Raw genomic sequence first — 23950 nt, 5'->3', positions numbered from 1 at the left:
ATCATAAAAAAAAGGTATTTTAAGACTTTTTTTTTTTTTTTTTTTTTTTTGCTGTACGCGGGCCTCTCACTGCTGTGGCCTCCCCCGTTGCGGAGCACAGGCTCCGGACACACAGGGTCCGCGGCCATGGCTCGCGGGCCCAGCCGCTCCGCGGCATGTGGGATCTTCCGGGATCGGGGCACGAACCCGTGTCCCCTGCATCGGCAGCCGGACTCTCAACCACTGCGCCACCAGGGAAGCCCAAGACTTTTTATTTGTATTGTTCTACCTGTCTCCCTAGCTGGACTGGTTTGTAAACTTCGAGCTGGTAAGATAATTGATTTTTGTTGTTCGTTTCCCTTTTTCACATCCTCCACTGCTATAATTGTAAAAAAAAAGCTTGCAGCTAGTTGATTTCCCACTTCATCTTTGCCTTTCTACCAAGCCCACATTCTTATCTTCAACCCAGCCCTTGTTGCTACTTGTTTCTCTGTCTCCTCTATTTCACCCTGAGATGGTTGTTCTGAAATATGATTCATTATTCTGAAATATGAGCATTAATCACAACAGAGAAAACACTATACAGGTAGAAGTAGGAAAATCTGGACTTCTATAATGTAATGTCTAATATTGATATATACAAACAGATTTCTATGTAGAAAGGATACTATCAAACAAAAGAGACAAAGACAAGGTCTCTGACTTCCTGAGGGGAGGGGGTGGGGAACAGGAGCCATGATTATTAAGACCTAGTAGGAGGGAGATATAGCTCTCAGTCACCAAACTAGATTAGGTCCTCAAGGAAATCTGTAAAATTAAGTCTATAAAAGCTGGCCCAGCTGGTTAATTAGCACAGCAGATTATGTTTTATAGTTTGATTTTTATATTCTAAGCTACAACCTAATAAGTCAAGCCAATTGCATTACCTAGGACTTGATGACTTCTTCTTTCTCATATGAGCTCACTACCAATTGCTAAACTTGCATTTATATACAGTTAGGACTGTATATAGTCCTATATATATATAGTATATATATATATATATATATATATATATACTATATATATAGTCCTTTATGTATACATATATATATAGTCCTATATATATATATAGTCCTATATATATAGTCCTTTTTGTTATACACATGGTTCCTCAAACTTCTGTGTTAAAAAGCATCAGCAGACAAGGAAATGCTTCCAGAACGGCTAACTCACAGAATGATATGCTCAGAACTCAACTAGTGCCAGCCAAAGCAAATGATTCATTTATTAAGGTTGTAATTACAGCTATGAAACAGCTGGTTATGGGTTCTTTCTCCTGGCCTGAGCTACTTTCTAACACCTGCTAGTATGAGTAGAGAAAGGCACTGACTTATTCTTTTAAGTATTCTCTGTTAGACAGGAAAAAATGTCATGTTTCAGAGGGCTTAGGGTGTCTAATCAGAACAAACAAGAGATCAAATGTTGGGGGCCAAGATGACCAATACAAGAACCTGAATAGGACCATATACTTAAGATCTTGTGACATATTTTGATTAAGACCAAAAAACCCATGCCATGCATGCCATTCTAGAATAGGCTCTAGAGCCCACCAGTTCCAAGTTGATGATGGTGATGATAGTGATGGTGGTGATGTTCTCTAATTGCTTTGGCTCTCCAGTTCCATTTGATTATAGAATCTGTTTTAGTGTTTCACTTTATATAATTCATATTCTCTCGCTCTCTCACACACAAACACACACTGAATATGTTCTTTATTTTTCCATTTTCTTGTATTTTCCTATGTTGTTTCATAAGCTCAAAATGTCTCTTTATTTTACCCTGCCAACTACTAGTGTCAGAATCTTATTCATCCTTACTTCTAACCCAAACAAGCTTTTTTCATTAACATTTCTCTGCTAGTTTCCAACTGGATGTTAATGTAAGATGAGTCAGTATAGTGTAGTTGTCATGAAAGCTTGTTGGATCCATTCTGCACAAATTCAGCTCTCAGTTTGGCACTTCTTACTTGCAGGATGTTGGGCAAGTTGCTTAACCTCTTTTGCCAGTTTCCTTATTAATAAAATGAGGACAATATATAGTATCTTCTATAAGAATAAAATTAGAGAGTACTTGTAAATTTTCTAAAATGGTGACTGGTAGGAAGTGCCCAAAAGCTATTTTTATTAGCTTCTACAGCACAAAACTCTCTCTATCCGAAGCACTATTTGTGTAGAAAATATTTGAAGCCTGAGATCACATAAAGAAAACTTAATCACTTTTCTGATGAGCTCCACCAAATAGAATTAATAAAGAGATCCAACATTCCATTCAAGAGCTGCCGGTCTCAACATAAATATTCATCCTCATGTTCCTGACCCAAAGTGATAATTTGGTACACTCTGGCTGATTTAGAATAGGTACAAGTTTGTTTTTTTGTTTGTTTGTTTGTTTTTTGAGGTATGCGGGCCTCTCACTGTTGTGGCCTCTCCCTTTGCGGAGCACAGGCTCCAGACGCGCAGGCTCAACGGCCATGGCTCACGGGCCTAGCCGCTCCGCAGCATGTGGGATCCTCCCAGACCAGGGCACGAACCCGTGACCCCTGCATCAGCAGGCGGACTCTCAACCACTGCGCCACCAGGGAAGCCCTACAAGTTTGTTTTTGATTTTGTTTTTTTAAACTGTTTTGTCACTGTGTTAACCCTGTTAGGTAATATCTCATTGCCACAAAGATTTCCCTCATATTTCCAGGGTATAACCTCTAAGAAGATATTTAATATATATACTCCTGACATCATTCACATGGTAGGATGTACAATAATAGGACTTAATTAGATTTAGATAACATTTTAGGACAATTAGCGACAATTACCAGTGTTATACAAATGGAAGAATCTTACTGCTGCTTAAGGAGATATGTGATGAGAATGATTCAAAATGAAATTTAAGGATTGGATCTTGAACTGAATGAATTATTTTGAGGATACTAAGTAAGGACCAGAATTTTGATACTTCCACTCCAGCTGTTTCATGAGAAAAGCATAATTGAGAATTTTGTTCTTTGAAGGCTTGAATTATGACAGTGAATTACCTCATCTTTAAAGATGGGTAAACCACTTCAAGCTTTAGAAATAGATTCCCCTTTCAAGCCATGAATATAATAAGATGACACAGCAAATTGCCTAAGGAAGAAGATAACACTAAGAAAAGGAAAGTCATACCAATTGAATGTCAATACCATTAGCATTTGTTAGGGACAAAAGGAGGCACTATAGCAACTTTGAAGATGCATTCAGTAAGTAAATTCGTATACATTCCGACTTTCCAAGTGTTCTACTCTGGGGAATAAATGAGTTAAAGGAAAAGTATAAAGGGCAGAGATTTGGCAGAGTATGTTATTATTTATATACTCTGGAAAAGATATTTACTACCAAGTTCTGAAAATATTTGCTCAATTTCTAGATTTCATGCCTGGGCTTTCTTCTGAAAATTGCATGCTTATTTTTTTTTTTTACTACTGTAACAGTTTGGGAATAAAAGCTCATATGCTATTCTTTTTATTTGGCTGCGCCCTGTGGCATGTGGGATCTTAGTTCCCAGACCAGGGATCGAACCCGTGCCCCCTGCAGTGGAAGTGTGAAGTCTTAACCACATGACTACCAGGGAAGTCCCTCACATGCTATTTTAGTTGTTAGGGTCAGTACAGAGATACAGGCGAGACTTTCCAATACCTAATAATAATTTTTTCCTTATGAGGAAATTGAGCAATTAACCAATTGAAAACTAGACAGCTTGATTATGTCTTTAAAGTATTAAGATTACTCTTTCTAGTGGGGTCAAATGAACAGAACTGAACTATTTCATCTTCCTGACTCCTTGAAGTGGATGACCATGACCATTCTTCACCTCTAGGACTATCCACCAGGCAGAGTAGCTGGGAAGGCAATACTGGTCTGTGAAAGAGGCTTTGTCCTTTTTTGCATGCACTACATTATCAGTAAGAACAGAAGGAGATTTGTGTAGGCAGGTGAGGATACAGATATATACTCTAAAATTACATCATATTTTGTAGCTACTAAATCCAACTTATGGACTCACCTTGAAACTTAAATATTATCCTTATACTCACTCTCCTCCCAGTTGATTTCTGTCAATTCTACCCTCTAAGTAGGCCATGAATCCATCCTTCCTTTCCATTCCCTCTGCCACTGCAGCAATCTTAATTTAATTCTGTCTAGGTAAAGGAGATGAAAGCTTTTGGAGGATGGGTGGTTATGTCGGCATTTGTAAATGAGGACACAAACCATCACTCATAGGCATGAATTATGTAACATTCAATGCCTTTGACAGAGGAAAGTCATTAAATTCTAAGAGCCTATTTTTAGAAATTTTAGATGCAGTTACTCTGCTGAACTGTCTTAATAGGTTAACCCACAGAGTCCTGAGGGTTTACAAATTGGGACTCTAGACCACAGGGGTATGGGGGAGAAAGGGGGAAAGATTCACACTTAATCACATGCAACAATAATTTTACAGAAGATATAACTTTGAGGTAAGTATTAGGAAAAGCCTTTAAAAGATAGACATCGAAGAGTAGTATTATTCTGCATTTGAGGGGTCTGTTTTGTAGATGGGAGAACCTGGATTTTCCTCCTACTTTCAGGACTGCAGAACAGCCATGCACATGGGCATAAGGGGGCACCCCTGACACACTGCAGCATCCCAAGGGCCTCCCAGCAGTTGGTATGTCCACAGCAGGACATGGCCCAGGTTCAAGAATATCTCGACGGGGCTTCCCTGGTGGTGCAGTGGTTGAGAGTCCGCCTGCCGATGCAGGGGACCCGGGTTTGTGCCCCGGTCTGGGAGGATCCCACATGCCGCAGAGTGGCTGGGCCCGTGAGCCATGGCTGCTGAGCCTGCGCGTCCGGAGCCTGTGCTCCGCAGCGGCAGAGGCCACAACAGTGAGAGGCCCGCATACTGCAAAAAAAAAAAAAAAAAATCTCACCAAGTCATAGCTGTTCTCAGCCTTTGGTACATCAGAATCTCCAAAATAAAAATTCAGATGCCTGGTCCCCCCCCAGAAGATTCTGAATCACACCTCTGATTGCTGAACACCAATGGGTTCAACCTTGGTGCCAGCTATGACTGATACAGATGAAGTAAATAAGTACAACCTGTAATTGGGTACCTGTTTTGTGTTAAGTACTTCACTCAGTGTTATATATACAGTCTCATTTAATAATTTAATTTAGTCTAATTTAATCTTCAAAATAATGTGAATAGGTGTTTTAGTGCCATTTTAACCACAAGGAATCTGAAGCTAAAAGAGCAACTTGTGGGACTTCCCTGGTGGCACAGTGGTTAAGAATCTGCCTGCCAATCCAGGGGACACGGGTTCGAGCCCTAGTCAGGGAAGATCCCACATGCCGTGGAGCAGCTAAGCCCATGTGCCACAACTACTGAGCCTGTGCTCTAGGGCCCAAGAGTCACAAATACTGAAGCCCCCATGCCACAACTACTGAAGTTCGTGCAGCTGGAGCCCATGCTTCACAACAAGAGAAGCCACCGCAATGAGAAGCCCACACACTGCAACGAAAAGTAGCCCCTGCTCACCACAACTAGAGAAAGCCTGCACGCAGCAACGAAGACCCAACACAGCCAAAAATTAATTAATTAATTATTAATTTTAAAAAAAAGAGCAACTTGTGACAGAGCCAGAATTCAAACCTGGCTCCAGTTTATGCCAAATCCAAACCCTTTACTTACCACTACACAATACGTCCTCTTCAACTCTGTCATAGTTGTAACCCGCATATAGATACTTATTCTATCAGCTTGAATCACTGTCTGGGGAGTTAGGGAGAGGGTGGATAAGCGTACCTTACTTCCTTTGACTTCTTATTGGAAGACGGATGTTTCCCTTTCTAAGAACTCTTCAAGATATGACCTACCATTAAGTTAAATGAGTTGATGGCAACATAACAGATCTTTTTATCCACAGATTGCTAATAAAAACTTATTTTAGAAAATACCAAGATTTTAAATGGTTTCCACAACCTTCCCAGTGGCTGGTAAGTAAACAGGTTTCTTGGATTAGTCATGTGCCCTGACGCCTATTTAGGAATTCTGATTTCTCCATCTAAGTCTTCTAGACCTGTTTCTAGGCAATCCAAGTCCCAAATCAGAGGTTCATAAGGTTTTCCTACATATTTCCTCTTTTGTCCTGATGCTAGCAGCTCCCTTTTACTTGACTTGACTGATCAGGGCACACCAGTACTACCTTCTGGGTTTTTTTTTTTTTTTTTTTTTTTTTTTTTTGCCATTTATTCCCCTTAAGGTGAAAAACGAGGTTCATCACTACTGAGATCAAAAAGTAAAATCCAGGGCTTCCCTGGTGGCGCAGTGGTTGAGAGTCCGCCTGCCGATGCAGGGGAAACGGGTTCGTGCCCCAGTCTGGGAGGATCCCACATGCCGCGGAGCGGCTGGGCCCGTGAGCCATGGCCGCTGAGCCTGCGCTTCCGGAGCCTGTGCTCCGCAACGGGGGAGGCCACAACAGTGAGAGGCCCGCGTACCACAAAAAAAAAAAAAAAAAAAAGTAAAATCCCTTCAGCAGAACTCTGTTAAAAATCTTAGGGTTTCCCTGGTGGCGCAGTGGTTGAGAGTCCGCCTGCTGATGCAGGGGACATGGGTTCGTATCCCCGTCCGGGAGGATCCCACATGCCGCGGAGCGGCTGGGCTCGTGAGCCATGGCCACTGAGCCTGCGCGTCCGGAGCCTGTGCTCTGCAACGGGAGAGGCCACAACAGTGAGAGGCCCACGTACCACACACACAAAAAAAAATCTTCGCGTTACTTCTTTGGTGGGCCCTTTTTTAAACTACTCAAAAACTCCACATTTTTTTTGTATATGTTACATCAGAATCTATGTACCAATTTTTAAATGAAAATTCTAATAAAAACAGAGAAAAAGCACCATACTGTAACAATCAACATTAAAATTAATCATTATTATATTTTAAAGTAATAAGTAGGGAAGTACCATCAAATTCACAAATCAGCAACTAGTGTCCCAGATAATAACCACTGGCCTATCTCTTTTCTCTTACCATAGGATTCTGACACAGAAGCAGCTTGACTCTCTAGTGTGCTCATCCCTCAGGTCTGACTATCTCTGCACTCTACCCTTGTGCAGACCTGACTACCAACATAGCACAAGTCTAGTTGGAGCCAAAGACTGATGAGCACAAAGTCTGACCAGGTTCTCAGTGCCAGGGATTCACATAGACAGAGAACGGTATAGTTGAAAATGGAAAACCATTTGTAAAGTTCTGGCCAATTTCTCTCTAAATTATTGCCTGAGAGTAATTTAATTAAGAAGAGGTTTGCATTATAACTTTCATGACAAGGAGGATTGTTGCTTATTTTGTAACCTGAAATAACGATCAAGTGGTTTCTTTAAGGCACCTGTCTATAATATAATGATAGATAGATGGAAAAACAGAGAAATTCCATGTCTTTCTGTCACAAATAACTGGCATGTCATATCACTAGTCTTCCCTTGGTTAGAAACATAGACTAGGAAAGGAGAAAGTGTGGGAATGCCCCATTAAGCAAGAAAGAAAAGGAAATTCTCTTTTCTGAGTATGAAATGAAAATAAAGTGAGGATTGTGTAATCCTCTTGGTAAATGAGAACCAGCTGGACTACCTAATGCCTTTCCTGATATAACCACGGAGAACGGTCACTCACCAAATTTTAAAGCATTGTAATTATCTGGATTAATTTGTCTGAGAACACATTTTGCTGCCTAGTTGGTTATAAAGAATTCAGAGACAGTCATTCCTAATACACCAGCTTTTTGTCATATAAATTGGTGCTTCTATTATATTTGAAATTTTAGTTAATTGACCAAGTGTAAGTGGAAGGAATCAGGATGTTATATAAGAATTAAAACAAAACATGAATCACAAAGAAATACACTGACAGTGTAACAAGGCCTCTTCCCTAAAAGCCAGTTTCTCATTTAAGAAAATGGTAAGAAAAATTTTTCTTCTTGGTGGAGTATAAAAGCTTACAGTGAGGTTATTTGACATGGTGAAGAATCACACACTGTAACCTAAACTTAAAAAACAGAAAGGCCACACTTTTTTTCCTCAATAGTATCTAGCTTTAAGAAAACAAAATTTTGAGCCAGCAACGTTGGTTTTAACACCGTACAGGGTAACGCTTCATAACACTAATACATCACCTACACAGAATGAAGACTCTGCAGGTCAGTTTAACAATTACTGTTCTTTTCTTCAAAATGATGCCAAAGTTCCCATTGGACTTCAGATGTTCAACTTATTTAGTTTCAGGTGCCAGAAACTTCTGTTATGTTTTAAGGTTTCTATTTATATTCCAAGTCTCATTACTTACAATAGTTATGTTCTATGAACTTGCCACAAACTCTGAATTAGTGAACACTGAACCGTGGCTGCTCAGAGACATACAGGGTTAGGTTCCTGTGAGCCTCTGGTCACATCATGTTTGCCAACATCTCATCTTTAAACAGAAACACACATAAAACAGGGTTATGATTAATACATAATCCTAGGTGTTTCTGTGTAACCAGCCCTCATTTAATATATATGGTTGATTTGTTAACATTGAACTCACTATAACCCATGCCTAAAAGAAGTTTACCTAACACGTGTATTTTCTCCATAAGGCACATCACAGCTTTCTTGTATTTAGGAGCATTAGACAGCATTTCAGCACTATGAACTATTTCAGAGAAATCACAAAGAAAAAAAACCAAAAATGCTAAGTATGGCATTACATAGACCACAAAAAAGACACTTGCTTACAGTATGAGGCAGAGCATTGCCTTGTTTAACCTCTGCTGGGAACACGCACACTGGGGACTCAAATTTTTTGCTGCTCTGCATATGTCTGCAAACGACTGCAAAAGTATTGAGAATTGAGTATTGATTTGGAGGTTACAAATAAATTTTAGTGAATAGGTGAACTTGCAAATACAGAATCTGTGAATAATGACTGAAATGTACAGACCATTTCAATGGAAACTAAGAGAAAACAAATTAGAGAATGGTACAAATTTTAACTATTTCAGTTGGACTGGCACTTCTGCTACACTCAAGGATCATTAACATGTGTTTTAAGAATTGATAAAAGATAGAATTGATTCCATTATATAAAATGATAAGAAAGCTATTCTATATAAATGAAATGTTTGATTTATCATCTGCTTGTTTCAGTAAGTGCAATTTTACACTTAAAGAATTCAGAGGCCCATTTATTTCACAGCCCATTTGCCTTACTCTACTGTGATAGACATTCAGTCTTTGCCACTGCTTGGTTCTCCTCTATCCCTAGACACATGGAAGGATTACATTTCCCAGAGATACTGAGCCATGGACACATGAGTTTCTTTAGCTCATGGAATATGAGTAAAGGTATCAACTATCTTTTCCAGGTGAAAGCATTTGATAGTGCTTAACCAAGCCACTGTACCTTTGGCCACTGTGACCCACAACTTTTTCAGTCACAAAGAGAGGATGATATAAAATAGAACTTTCCACTGTACCCTCATTATTGACATGCAATAGACATACAGTGTGAGTAAGAAATAAACCTTTGTTGTTTGAAGCTGTTGTTTTGAAGAAATTTGGGAGTTGTTTAAACTGCAGTATAAACTAGTATAAGCTAGTTTATCATAACTGATACAAACACCTAAAATAAGATTCTCTTTGGTCCTGCTGGAAATAGTGACGATATTCATTGAATAATAGTTTTGAGGAAATTTCAGTTGTGCATGTTTGTCTTTAAAATGGGTCATATGCTCAATTACTAAAATTAACATTTGCAATTTATTAAATGCTTATGTCCCGGTCATTGTTCTAAACACTTTGCATATATTATCTCACTTAATATTAACACTGATGCAATGAACATTTCAATTTTACACATGAGCAAACTAAGAGATCATTTAACTCAGATGTCCTGGTCCATACGCATGGTTAAGTGGTAAGTCTGGGATAAGAACTTGCATCTGTCTGAGGTCAAAGCCTTGCCTTCAAACACCAAGAAGCTTCCTGAGTGTTTTATTTTTTAGCACAATGCATCTCTATAAATAAGGAGACTTGATTCCAAAAATAAATAATTAAGTACAGGTTGCTGCCTGGGTCTAAAGCTTCTAAATCATCTCATAGCTTGGATCCACAGCAAGAGCTCTGACCCTGGGCTTCAGCACAATGTGATGGAGCAAAAATTAACATTTCTATATCTATGCATGTTCTGTTTAGATGAATTTAACTGAATTTTCTCAACTGGTTTTGCAAGATAATTAAGCCCCCAAATCTTAGAATAACTAACCATTGTATGTAATAAATTAAGTTCTCTGCATGTTAAAATAGCATTAGTTATGTAACATCCTTGTGAGAATTAAGAAAATAGTCACTCGAATAACTTTGTATGGTTCAAATGAGGAAACCTAGTTGACAAAGGCTGCTAGCAGTTTCATTTGAACTGGATTTAGCCACCCAATTTTATCTCATCACCCCACAAATATTTCCAGTTTCACTTCCAGATATGACTTACTGAATCCATATGACATTCTAAGGTACTGAGTGTGATACATTGATGTTTTATATGTACATAAATATATGTATACTGTATATTTACATATGAATATTAATATATACATAAATATATGTATATTATACATGCATATGTGTGTATGCATGTATCTTTGCATATGCACACATACATACATAAATATACATGAAACTTTACCTATATAACAATCTCATTTAATCCTAATATCAACCTTAAATAGATCTGTGTTACATACTTTTTTCAGATGAAGAAACAATAATTTAGTACCCTCTCTGACCCCTCTTCAGGTTCTTCTGACTCTCAGGATAGAAACATGCTCAAACCCTCTTAAATTTATCCTCATCCTACAACTCTCAACTTTAAGTTTGGTTCGTCTTCCACATCAGGTTTTTGAAAACAGTAATCCATGTTTATCACCTCCAGTTAGGGAGTGGCAAAATCAGGAATCGTACCACATGCATACTCACAGATTTATATTTCTACATTTTTTTCTGGGTGCAGGTGTATAGGATGTGGGTCTGCGGGCATGAGACAGAGCTCAGACTAACACAGTAGGGTTTCTGCTACAAGAGTTTGCTATACAACTCTGTGAAGCCAGTGGTCACAAACTCACCCCTCATTCCCCAGACTGCTGTTACAAAATCATTTTTGCTTCCTTTCGACATCATCTCTCTCTCCTCATTTCTCACATTTCACAAAGGTAAATCCCACACTCAGCCATCAGACAGATGTGTCAGCTCAGAGCATTTCCCACCACCCATTTTCTTCTTGGAGGAAAGAGGGGAGAGAAAAACATGCTGAGTAGTATGGTAGTTCTATTTTTAGTTTTTTAAGGAAGCTTCATATGTTTTCCATAGAGGCTGTGCTAATTTGCATTCCCAACAACAGTGTACAAGGGTTCCCTTTTCTCCACATCCTCTCCAGCATTTATTTGTAGAAATATTTTTAATTTTTTTATTGTATTTATTAATGATACAAAGAACTTTTCTGTTCTAATTAAAAATTCCAGATAATGATATTTTAACATCAGAGTAATGTGACTGAATATGCTCTCTTAGGTTGGAACACAGTGATTGTTCATATGTATATACATACACATATATATATATATATACTTTTTCAGATTCCTTTCCCTTTTACGTTATTATTTGTAGGTTTTTTGGTGATAGCCATTCTGACCGGTGTGAGGTGATACCTCATTGTGGTTTAGATTTGCATTTCTCTGATAATTAGTGATGTTGAGCATCTTTTCATGTGCCTATTTGCCATCTTGTATGTCTTCTTTGGGAAAATGTCTATTTAGGTCTTCTGCCCATTTTTTGATTGGGTTGTTTGTTTTTTTGACATTGAGTTGTATGAGCTGTTTATATATTTTAGATATTAACCCCTTGTTGGTCATACTGTTTGCAAATATTTTCTCCCATTCCATAGGCTGTCTTCTTCTGAAGAAGAAATATCAATACAGAGGTCACCTGCTACCCCTTTCTTACTTGCCATAGATAAAAAATTACAGTGTCTCAGGTGTTTTTTAAACAAGTAGATCTCATATACGTAAGTTCTAGTCTTGATCCTATCATAATTACAGAGAAGTCCTGAATCAAATTCATTATGTCCCCTAAGGTCCTCTTTCCTCACTTGTCTCTAAGGCCCTTGGCACTTGTTTAGTGTTGGCATTGCCAAGGCAACAAACTATGCATGAACTCCACCCAGCTACCACCCTCACAGGACACAAAGCTGCTAGTCTCCTGCCTGTACACAGGACTCTGACTTCTCTGTTGCTGTTGAAGTATGCAACCTGGAAAGACAAGGGAATTGACACCCATGGGGCAAACTTTTCACCAATGGGAGGTCAGAACCAGTGGAAAATTTTTCTCTTCTCCTACCCCTGGGCAGACTGCTTTGAGAAACACTCATCCATACTTTCACTCAAAATATGGTCCTGCAAAGTCAAGTAATCAGTTTAACTTGGTACCAACAGGTGGCTCCCTGGGTAACACATTCCCTCCTTCACCCTTTTCCCACATCCTGCTTCCCTGGGATTGCACTCCCCAATAAATTAGTATCACATAAACATTTGCTTCAGGCTCTGCTTTCCAGGGAAGTTACAGAGACACTTAGGCATTCTACAAATCAGATTCTTATGTTCAACAGGAGAACACCATTGAACTATGTGCTCTTAGTTTCCTTTTCCTTCTAAGGTTCAATGATTCTTTTGGAAAAAAGACTTGCAATTCTACCCTTGGTTATGGTATGCCCAGCAGGCATTGAAAAACCACTGAAAGGGAAAACAATGGAAAAGGAAAAGTCACCTTTAGGGCTGGGGGAAATGATTGCATAATGAAGTAGTGCAAATTGGAAAATGTTTGTAACCAATTAATTTCTTCAATTACTTGTAATTCTCAAACATAATCCCTCTAATATCAACTATTTTGATTTTGGATTGTTTTGATTTGTGAGTACTGGTTATGGCAAAGGAGGTTTTCATTACTAGATTTATTTTTTAAAGAAGCACCTGCATTTTAAGACTACCCTATCAAGGAGCTGCATAGCTCAGGGAGATCAGCGTGCTTTGCGACCACCTAGAGGGGTGGGATAGGGAGGGTGGGAGGGAGACGCAACAGGGAGGAGATATGGGGATATATGTATATGTATAGCTGATTCACTTCGTTATAAAGCATAAACTAACACACCATTGTAAAGCAATTATACTCCAATAAAGATGTTTAAAAAATAAATACATAAATAAAACCATAAGAAAAAAAGACTACCCCATCTATGTCTCCAATCTTCCTTATCTTTTAACATCAAACTGTGGCTCTCTGTCAGCAGTATGTGGGAAAAATCACAACCAGGCATATTACATTGCAAATTTCTCTCTTAAATTAGACATGACTTTAACTGGTTTATCATCTTGACATTGAAGTGAATAATTTCATTAGTAATTTGATTAGCAATCTCTACATTCTTAGCCAGCATAACCACTTCGGGTTACTCGTCATAACTTATTACCAAATCTTCATCCACATCTACTGGATCACATTCTGGTGGTTGGGGCTGGAAAACACATACTGAACAATATCTGTAAGTAGATACTTTTCATAGAGCTCAGGACACGCCACCCCAAAATATGGCACCTTGGCACTTTGACTATCTTAAGCTGAAGGGGTCTGAGAAAATGGCAGGTGCAGGAAGGACTCAACCCTTCCTTGAAGCAGTTCATAAGGGCCACATGCGAAAGATTCCCTTCCTATACCCAGAGGAAAGGACATTCTTATCTCCAAGGCAGCGGGACACAAAGAAGAATCTGAATGAACAGACCCTGCTAAGTTTCCTCCAGTTTACTACACTTACTTCATACTCTTTGCCCTATCATATTTCTTACAACTGTCTACTGCTCATCAAACCTAGCATAAAAACACTTAATTTTAACTATTTATTCAGTCTCCATTTACTTATGAAGGCTCCTGTGTCTCAAAAAACTTATGTGAAATAAATTTGTATGCTTAATCTGCCTTTGTCAACTTAATTTTCAAACCCAGCCAGGGACCCTAATAGAACCAAGTAAAACGTTTTACCTTCCCTACACTCTTACACTTTAAATTTTGAGGGCCACTGGTTTATTGAAACCTTCCTTCCAGCACACAGGTTTTTATAATCTTAAAACACATTGAAGTTAAAATGGCAGTTCTTCTTATCAAAGAACCATCTCCATGAGTTGGTTTTTGAGTATGGTATGAAGAGGTGCTCGTTAGGTTGGCAACAAATACAGTGGATCTTCAAAAGGCTTGGAACCTTGCACAAAAGAAACTAAGTACAGGGCATTTTTGGATTCACTTCAGAGGATTTTTTTTCTAAACCAAAAGCAAACCAGAATGTATTTTATTGTGAAATAGATGTACTGTACTGGAAGAATTAGTGTTTTCAGAGAAAACAGGTCTTCTGTTAGTCATATTAATTTATTAACTGTTTCCTTAAGATTTTTCTTTCAAAACAAACTTTCACTGTCCAGTCACATGTTTTCAATATTAAATTTAATTAAATCACAAAGATTTCTAATCATATAAAGAGAGAAACACACACACAAACACACATGCACACACACATAAAATGAGGTAGAAGAAAATTTCAAAGGTCATTTTTTTTCCTGATTAAAATTTATAATGAAATTACAACGGCTATGTTTTTCATCAAGGAAGTATTCAAGCAGCTAATTTTTATATAAATATATTCCATGCTAGTTCAATAAATTAGAAAAAGGAGCATAATCTTGTTAAGATGCAATTCAGAGGGAACTGTGGGTGGATAGCTACTAACATGTGAAAGCAGTGAACGAATGCACTGAATAAATATACCCTATAAATTACTCACAGCTACACAACAGAATTTAGATGATTTTGGTGAGTTTTGCATATCTCAATGGCAGTTGAGTTCCACAGCAGCTTGAGAATAAGGGCCAAGATCAGGAACCTGTGACAAGGCCCTGCCCTTATGCCAAAACCTGATATTCTGATAAGCTTGTTAGTGTCTCCTTCAGAAACACCACGCAAAGGACTGCAGTTCCTAGGGAGCATCCAAAGACAGATACGGTGGTAGTTGATTTTTTTTCCCTCCTTAATTTTTTCTAATACTGTTTTTTTTCCTCAAAACCAACTCAAATTTTTTATGAGTTATATTTTATTTCTGCCAACCACTTAAAAAAGAAATCCTTAAAATTACAAATTGCCACTCTTTCAGTTTTGGTTTTGCCATCAGCATTAAGGACAAAGGGAGCATAGGTCTCTCATTTCTCATCTGGAAGGCTTATCTTCAGTATTTAGCCTAACAAAGGTACTTAGATAATTTCATCTTTCACATGTAACATCAAGACCTTATTGAGTTTAGTTAGCCTAAATGAATAAAATTACAATGGAGGAGAGGAACAAGTAAAAGGAAACATCTTTAGAAATATTCTAGGCTTCACCCCTTTTCATGCTCAATTCTTTACCGTTTGCTTGTCACTAGAAAGTAGGAAGAATGTGTCTTATTCTTATGTCAATATTCCAATATCAGTTTCCATTTAATAATGCTAAAGAAAAAACTACTCTACAGTAGAGCTATTTTTTAAAAAATAGTTTTATTTTGAATTCTCTGAATGTTTGTTTATAAGATGCATGAGGAAAAAAAGGATTAAAAAGGGGGAAAGTTTCTCACTTTGGGAAGATAAACTGACTGTGTTAATTGCTGACTGTCATAGAGTATTTTTAGTAAGTAATCTTGATATCATAGGCAAAAGTTCTTAGTCAAACTGTGAGAAATGGAAAGATAATTACAGATTTTTCAGCAAAGGGTGTTTGGAAATTAGAGCATAGCTGTTTCATAGATGCAGTCCTTAGGTGATCATAGTAGTTTGGAGTTTCTTTCAGATAAACCTGCCAGTAAAGGCAGATTTTGCTTTGTTTTGTCTTTTGTTTCCTTTATCAGCTTGGAAAAAAGATTAACACAATCAACGTGTGTAGTAGCTGAGACGTTACAATAGCACTTAGAATGACTATAAATTCCATAAAATTCTGATGCTTTCTATGGGGTTTATGAAAAGGAAGAGTAGCCTTAAACAGAGATATAAGTAAACAAGATTCTGATTATTCTAAGAATGTTTTGTGGTCATATATCTTATCAGATGCTTGACTGAGTTTAATACAAAAAGGTAAAAGGAATCCAAATATGTCTAGTATGTCTTCTTCTAAATACTGCTAATTTGATTTTCCTGGTTGATCATTTCTTAAAGGAAAAAAAATCTGATTTATATGTAAACTAAAGTGAAAAAAATATTTTTATGACAAAGTACAACTGCCTGTATGCTATAGTTGTCCTTTATTCTGACATTCCTGTCTGAAGTTATATTAGAAATGGCTATTTTGGAGAGTTCAACGGCCCTCCTACAATTTGCTACAAAAATAACTCATTTATTTAAAAAAAAACTGATTCAGCATGTACTATGTGCCAGGACAGTGCCAGGCATTGAGGGTAACAATGTGAATAAGGCAGACACAATCCCTGATTTCAGGGAGCTTACAGTTATTGGGGAAGGTAGGGATCAATTAAATAAACACATTTTTAGGACAATATTTCCAGAATGCATGACCGCAGTCCATGCCTGCCACCAGAGTTAGCACTGAAATCACAACTGAGTGGTCCCTCTGGAGCCACAGAACTATCAAGTACCCCTCAAGGTGGGAAACAAAATATGGAAACCTTCTAACTTTGAGTATGTATGGTGTCTGCTTATTCCCACATGTAGATGACCACTTCTTGATGAAAGCTGCCATGCAGAACTGAGAATCTTTAGTTATAAAAACCGTTATTCAGCCAAGTCCCGTGAGGAAGGTGTAGACACAATATTTTCTTCCTCATCTGAGAAATCTGAGGGGGATTGTTAAAACTATTCCCAAGATACTTAGTACAATTTCTCTTCTGGAGAGTGAGAGAAATATGTTCAAGTGACAGCAATGAGGCACCTTAAGCCATGGTAAATGTGAGATTTAAGAAAAGTGAGAAAAAGAGCTGCAATTGTCTCTTCCCACTCCAGCTTGCTACCTACAGAAAAGCAGAAGAAAATAGGACACTTGGGGGCAATTTTATCTGATGAGTCACATAACAGTAAAATTTAAGGAGTAAAAGATTAACCATATACAACCCAAAGAACTGGAATCAGAATCTCAGAGATATCTGCACACCCATGTTCATGATAGCACTATTCACAATAGCCAAGATATGGAAACAACATAAATGTTCATCAAGAGATGACTTAATAAAGAAAATATGGTGTATACACACAATGGAATATTATTCAGCCATAAAAAAGAAGGAAATCCTGCCATCTGTGGCACCATGGATAGACCTGGAGGACATTATGATAAGTTAAATAAGCTAGTCATAGAAGGAAAAATACTGCCTGATTCCACTTATATGAGGTATCTAAAATAGTCAAACTCATAGAAACTGAGAGTCGAATAGTGATTGCCAGAGCTGGGGAGGGGAAATGGGGAGCTGCTATATGTGTACAGCTATATAACTACATACTATGGGTATATAGTTTTAGCTATGCGAGATGAATAAGTTCTACAGATTTGCTGTGCATCACTGTACCTACAGTTAACAATACTGTATTACACACTGAAAATTTTGTCAGGAGGGTAGATCTTAGGTTAAGCATAACAAGAAAGAAAAAATAAATGGGATGAATGAATAAAAGAACAAATGAATAAAAGAAAACACTTGGGAAAAAAAAACGATTAACCTAAATCACTAGTCTCACCTCACTTCTTCCACTCCCTCTACTAGAAAGTAGGACTGAAACCTAGCAGACAGCTGAGTTTCTTTATCTTTTCTTTGTGAAAGCAAATTTTTATTCCCATTGAACAACTTGCTCATTCTTTTATAACATTTCATCCTTTTCTCTGGCAGTCAAGCCATAAAGCTACAAAAAATGCCTGGGTTTCAGGATCTCACCTGAGCATTTAACTTGTCCTGGTAGGTCTAGCAAAGATAAGTGAGAGTGAGTAGTGTAGGACACACAATCCATATCTCTACAAGGTATTCTAAATTTCTTTTTCCTGGATCAAGGTGGATAACCAGAAAGTTATAAGCCTATGTCTCACAAAGTTAGTTTAGAAGTTCTTCAATTATGGTTTAATGTTATGTCCATTTTTAAATCAAATGGTGATATCAGAAATAACCACCCAAATGAAGAACATTTTGTAATTTCTACAAAGTCACTGTTGAAAACATTGTCCACTGCATTTATTGGTGTTTTTAGTATTAGGTCACACACATGGACACACTGAGTAATATACTGTTCCCAAGAGAGGTACTTAGTCATGCTGTTCTTGGCTTTCCCTAAAGTCTCAGACAAGGTGCTAGAAGTGACCCAAACTGTCTACTATGTAGAACCATCCTTCCCTAGGCCTTGGCAGTTGAAGGATGAGAAAATATAACAGCGCAGAGTTTGGCCCATGCTCAGAGACTACTCTCAGTTGATCTGTTCTTGAAGAATAAACGAACTATTCTTTGAGGTGTTCAGAAACATAGATGGCAGAGATCCTTCTTCAAAGTTCATCTAGTATTGCTAAGACAAATGGAAGTGTTTACTAAACAAAATAATTGTACCCATAGAGAGTATCCATTAAGCTACTTAGGACTTAATCCTCCAGAATAAAGAGTGAATGAGTAGCAGCAACCCTTCCCTTATAAATAGCCTGGCTTCACATGCTTGCCTGGCTGTGGCCAGGATCCCTGCCAGTGCAGAGCAAGGGTCCTCAAAGAGGTGAGAACGCTGAAAGGGCAGTTGCACAGGTATTTACCCACAAACTGGTTTATTTTTCTGTTTTTTAAAGAGATTCTATTAAAAGGGACAAAAAAGATGTTTCCTCAATACGTGAAGAAGAAGGAAGAGGAGGAGGAGAAGGAGGAAAAAAGTAGCAGTAGCATCAAAGGAAGGAAAAAAGGAATCTGTGGGTAAATTGAAAAGATATTAGAATTTAGAAGCTCTAAATCAGCTATAAAACAATGCACAATAGCCTCTCTAGTTACAAAGCTAAATACAATTTTTAAAAAACTTAAATCCAAGAAATATAAACACCTGAGTAATACAACAATGGCACTATCAGAAAACAGAGGTGTCCAAATGACAAGATTCTGAGGAGTTTTTTACTCTTAAAATACAGATGTTAATATATATCTTATTTATTACTCAATTCAGGATCATTTAGACCTTAAGAAAATGAATAATAGAGTATACTAATTTAGGATTAGATTTGGCTGTGAGTGACATAAAACCCAAAATATCATGGTCAACAAGATGGAAATTTACTTGCCTTATGAAAATTTAGGAAGTCCAGGGCTAGACTTAGTTTCAAAATCATAAGGAACTCCAGGATCCTTCTGTCCTGTTGTTTCTGTCTTGTGGTTCAAGATGGTTGATCAAGTTCAGTCATATGTCCATATTCCACTTGATGAGAAAAAGAGAATGGAGAGAAAGAAGGATGCCCTATCCCATTAAAGGACACTTTCTGTAAGTTGAACAGATTTTTTATTTCCGATTGGCCAGACTTTAGTCAAATGGTCCCACCACGTTAAAGGGAGGCTAGCATCCATTTCTGGGTGGCATGTGCCCAGCTAACACTAAGGGTGGGAAAGCTCTATTTCACAGGGAGAAGGGAAGAACAGATAAAGCACAACTCTGTCTTCACCACAACAGGAACTGCTTGTATCTTTAGAAAGCATCCTAGGTACATCAAAGCAAAATTTATCTACAAGGGATGTAAGCTTGGAAAAATGAAAATATAAGCATTTCCAAAAGATCACACTGGTAATAACTTAGCTCCTGTGTAAGACATTCTGGGACCATGGTAACTTATGGATAGTTGGGAAGAGAGGGGAAGCTGCAACTCAGCAGAACTCTGCTGCCCAGGGCTCACTGGGGAGCATGTGTGTGCAATTATCCCAGCAACGGAAGCTGGCCTGACAAAAAGAGCTAACAGAGTCTGCAGCAGTGTCTAAAGGATAGGCAAGATCATGCTGGATTCAAGTGAACACTGCTATGAAGAGTTTAGCAGCTGGAGCACAGTAGAAACTGGTAGAATGTAGTGGTGGAGACATTTTGGAGCCAAAATGGTAGTAGGAATCCACTTAAGGGACTAAGTTTGACAGACAAAATTCTGTCCCCAGGAAGGTGGTACAATGATTTGATAGGGCACAAGTCAAAAATTTAATCCAGGGGAAGGGGGCACACCACAGAAAGTGCTGTTAAATGCACTAATTCGCCATTAGTACCAAGGAAAAAGGTGTCACTTAGAGTGAATCTGCTATCCTACCATTATCCTTGCTGATTTCTTTCTTCCTCCACTGTTAAATGGTCTACTTCTGCAAGATTGTTATTTGAGATGTCTAAATATCACTGTCACCAACTTTATGAAATTTTATGCCTTTTGTAAGATTTGCCATTTTATTGGGCAATCAATTTGCCCTACATTTGTATTTTGACAGATATCAAGAATAGACAGACTGGTGCTGGCTAGTGCTAGATGCTAGCTAGTGTTTTGTGGAGAGAGATGGTTAAGTTTTCAAGTGCTTGGTTTATTAGAGAATATTTTTGTGAAGTAACATCAATGAACATATATGGCTGCAGCAACATGGATAGAACAGTGCAGAACTTAGATATGAGTAGAATAGCCTATTACGTAAAGACAAGACAGAGGCTCCTGCCCATAGCTGACTCCCAAGAGGTAGAAAGCATATCTGGCTGGTATTGAAGGAGACTCTATCAGTGTCAGAACAAATTACCACAAACCCACCAGCTTAAAACAAAGCCCATTTACTGTCTAACAGTTTCCTTAGGTCAAAAATCTGAGCCCAGTGTGCCTCAACTGCATTCTCTGTTTAGGGTCTTAGAAGTCTGAAGTCAAGGTGTCAGCCAGCCTGGGATTGTATCTGGAGGCTCTGGGGGAGAATAAGCTTCCAGAATCATTCAAGTTGTTGGCAGAATTCAATTGTGTTCAGTTTTTGGACAGAAGGTCATGCTTCCTTGCTGGCTTGTCAGTTAAGAGTTGTTCCAGCTTCTAAAGGTTGCCCCATTCTTCGAGTTGTTGTTCCTCCATCTTCAAAGCCAGCAACAGTGTGAAGAATCCTTCTCATGCTTTGAATCTCTTTGCCTTCCTCTTCTGCATTTAATGAGCATGGATTTTAAAGTATTTCAAAGGATATTGAATTCACCTAGAGTCCAGGATAATTTCCCTATTTTAAGGTCAGCTGATTCATAATCTTAATTGTATCTACAAAACCCCTTTTGCCATGTAACATAATATAACCATAGTAATAAAACTGGGAGGTGAAAATCATAGGGACCAAAATTCTGCTTACTACAGAGATGTAGAAAGATTACCCTTAACACATGAAAGTTGACTTACTATCAACCAAATTAGGTTCTAGGACAGAAAACTGGAGGATTTTTGATGCCCATTATAACTTGATAGTCAAGTAATAAAAGAATTAAGAGATACAAATTCATACTTGTTATATATATGTGTATAGCTTGAATAATTAGTCGTCTGCATTTTTGTTTATTTCATTTTCTCTTTTTCCACCGTTGCTCAGTGTTTTTACATAACCTTTGCAATGACTATTTTAGTGATGCATACTACAGACTCTTCAAAATTTACTTGACAATCCACTAAAATTGAATGATTAAATTGTTTCCAATTTTCCACAGATATAATTTAGATATATACTAAAATAAACATCTGCCTGCTAATACATTTTCCCTTATTTTATTTTTATTCGTCAACGTGGGTACTCATAGAGGAACTAATGGATAAAATGTCTGATGTCTTTGTTCTTGATCCCTGCTGTGAATGAGAGCACTAATTTCACTGTAACCTTAACAGGGCTAAATATATTTTATTACTTGTTTGTTCCTGATTTAAGAGGTAAAATCTGTGCATTTTGATTTATATTTCTTTGAATATTAGCGACACTGCACACTTTGCCATTGCTCTATTTACTATAAATGCCTGATCAGGCCCTTCACTGCTTACTATTCAGATCGCGACATCTCAGCCTCAGCATCAGCACCACTTCCTCAATGAAGCCCGGCTACTGGTCTTATCATCCAGTCTCTCCCCATTACTCTCCCTGATCCCACTGTTTTATTTCTGTCATTGCACTTACCACTGTATAAAAGTATCTTGGCCATTTAACAAACCATTTTTATTATCTATGTCTCCCTCTTGGAACTACAATTTTACCTCCATGAGAAGACCATATCTGTCCCATCTTCCAGACAGAAAAATAGTGCCTAGCACATTATAAATATCAACAACTACTTTTTATTAACTGAATAAACCTTGAGATCTATGTAACTCTTTTGAAAAAAATTTACTCAATAATTACCAAAATTATTTTAATAACATTTCTTCATTTATGCCATATACATCTCTCCAGAAGAGTATTTCTAAGCTTTTGTTTTGTTTTTCTGAGTTCTTTCTTATAATAACTACTGGAATGGCTCAGTTCTGGGAGACCTCAAAAAAAAAGGTGAGATGGTGCTCTTTGAATGTTTGTGTCCTCATGAATGAGATTAGTGCTCTTACAGAAGAGATCCCACAAAACTCCCTAGCTTCTTCCCCCATGTGAGAACAGAGCAAAATGGCACCTTCTACTAATCAGGAAGGAGGTCCTCACCAGAAACTGAATCTACCAGGGCCTTGACCTTGGACTTCCCAGCCTCCAGAACTATGAGAAGTAAATTTCTGTTGTTTCTAAACCATCCAATCTGTGGTATTTTGTTATAGTGGCTCAAATGCACAAAGACAGTTAGAGATGGGGGAGAATATTTTCAATGAGTCAAATAAAGCATTTATATTTATTTTACTATTTTAGTGTGTGAATGGCCTATGACAACAAGTGGATCATTTTTTTGACTGGATGTTCTGGTATTTTTAAAATAAATTACTTTTGATTACAAATTGTATTTTTATTTGGATAACAGCAATTGTTCAAATAAGACTAGTACACAGCCTAATAAGTATATTCATGCATTAAAGTTCTCCAAGGACTAAAGCTATTTTGTGAAATTTTTATGTGGCTTTACCAGCAAGTCATTTGAAATGTGCATTTTTTTTCTTACAGGGCTCTATTTCATTGGACCTAAAGTATTGCATGTTTATTCATATAAAACAAATGCAGTGTTTCATGGCTAAGATTCAATCTCAGATTTCCATCCAGTGGAAAAATATTATATGTAATCAATTTACTATGGGTTATTTATTGTGATAAAATTCTTTGGAACCATAGTTATTATGTCTCCAATATACCCTAAGATTTTTCAGAGTTATGAAATGAGACCATGTGATGCCCAAAATATACATTTCAATGTCAGTTTAACAAATGACAAATTATAGGATGCCAGTGATTTCCCTCTCTCCCCCTCAAATCTTTCTGTGTGTGGGGGTGTGTGCACACGCACACACACACACACACCAGTGTCCAGATATTTCTGGGCTTTGATAGGATACTTGCTGCTCCCTTAATAGAATCAAATCCGATACCACATGAAGAGGGGCAACCAGGGTTTATAGTTCAAACTGCTGGTCTGCTGAGATTACCTATTCCAACCCCAAAGGATATGGGTTTGATGTTATTCAGAATGTACAGAGTTCCTTGTGTATGATGGCAGATGTGGCATCCATTCAGGGAAAAATCTTTCCAGGTATTCCAAGCTAAAGATGATTAAAGCAAGTTATAAAACAAAAATATCTAATTAGGTATATATGTTTCCCTTGTTATTCCTAGACCTTTAGTGAGCTCCTATTTAAATGTTCTAGCTACCTTGCTACATGAA

This window comes from Mesoplodon densirostris, chromosome 3 (genome assembly GCF_025265405.1).
Source record: "Mesoplodon densirostris isolate mMesDen1 chromosome 3, mMesDen1 primary haplotype, whole genome shotgun sequence".
Classification (NCBI taxonomy): Eukaryota; Metazoa; Chordata; class Mammalia; order Artiodactyla; family Ziphiidae; genus Mesoplodon; species Mesoplodon densirostris.
This window is presented reverse-complemented; position numbering follows the sequence as displayed.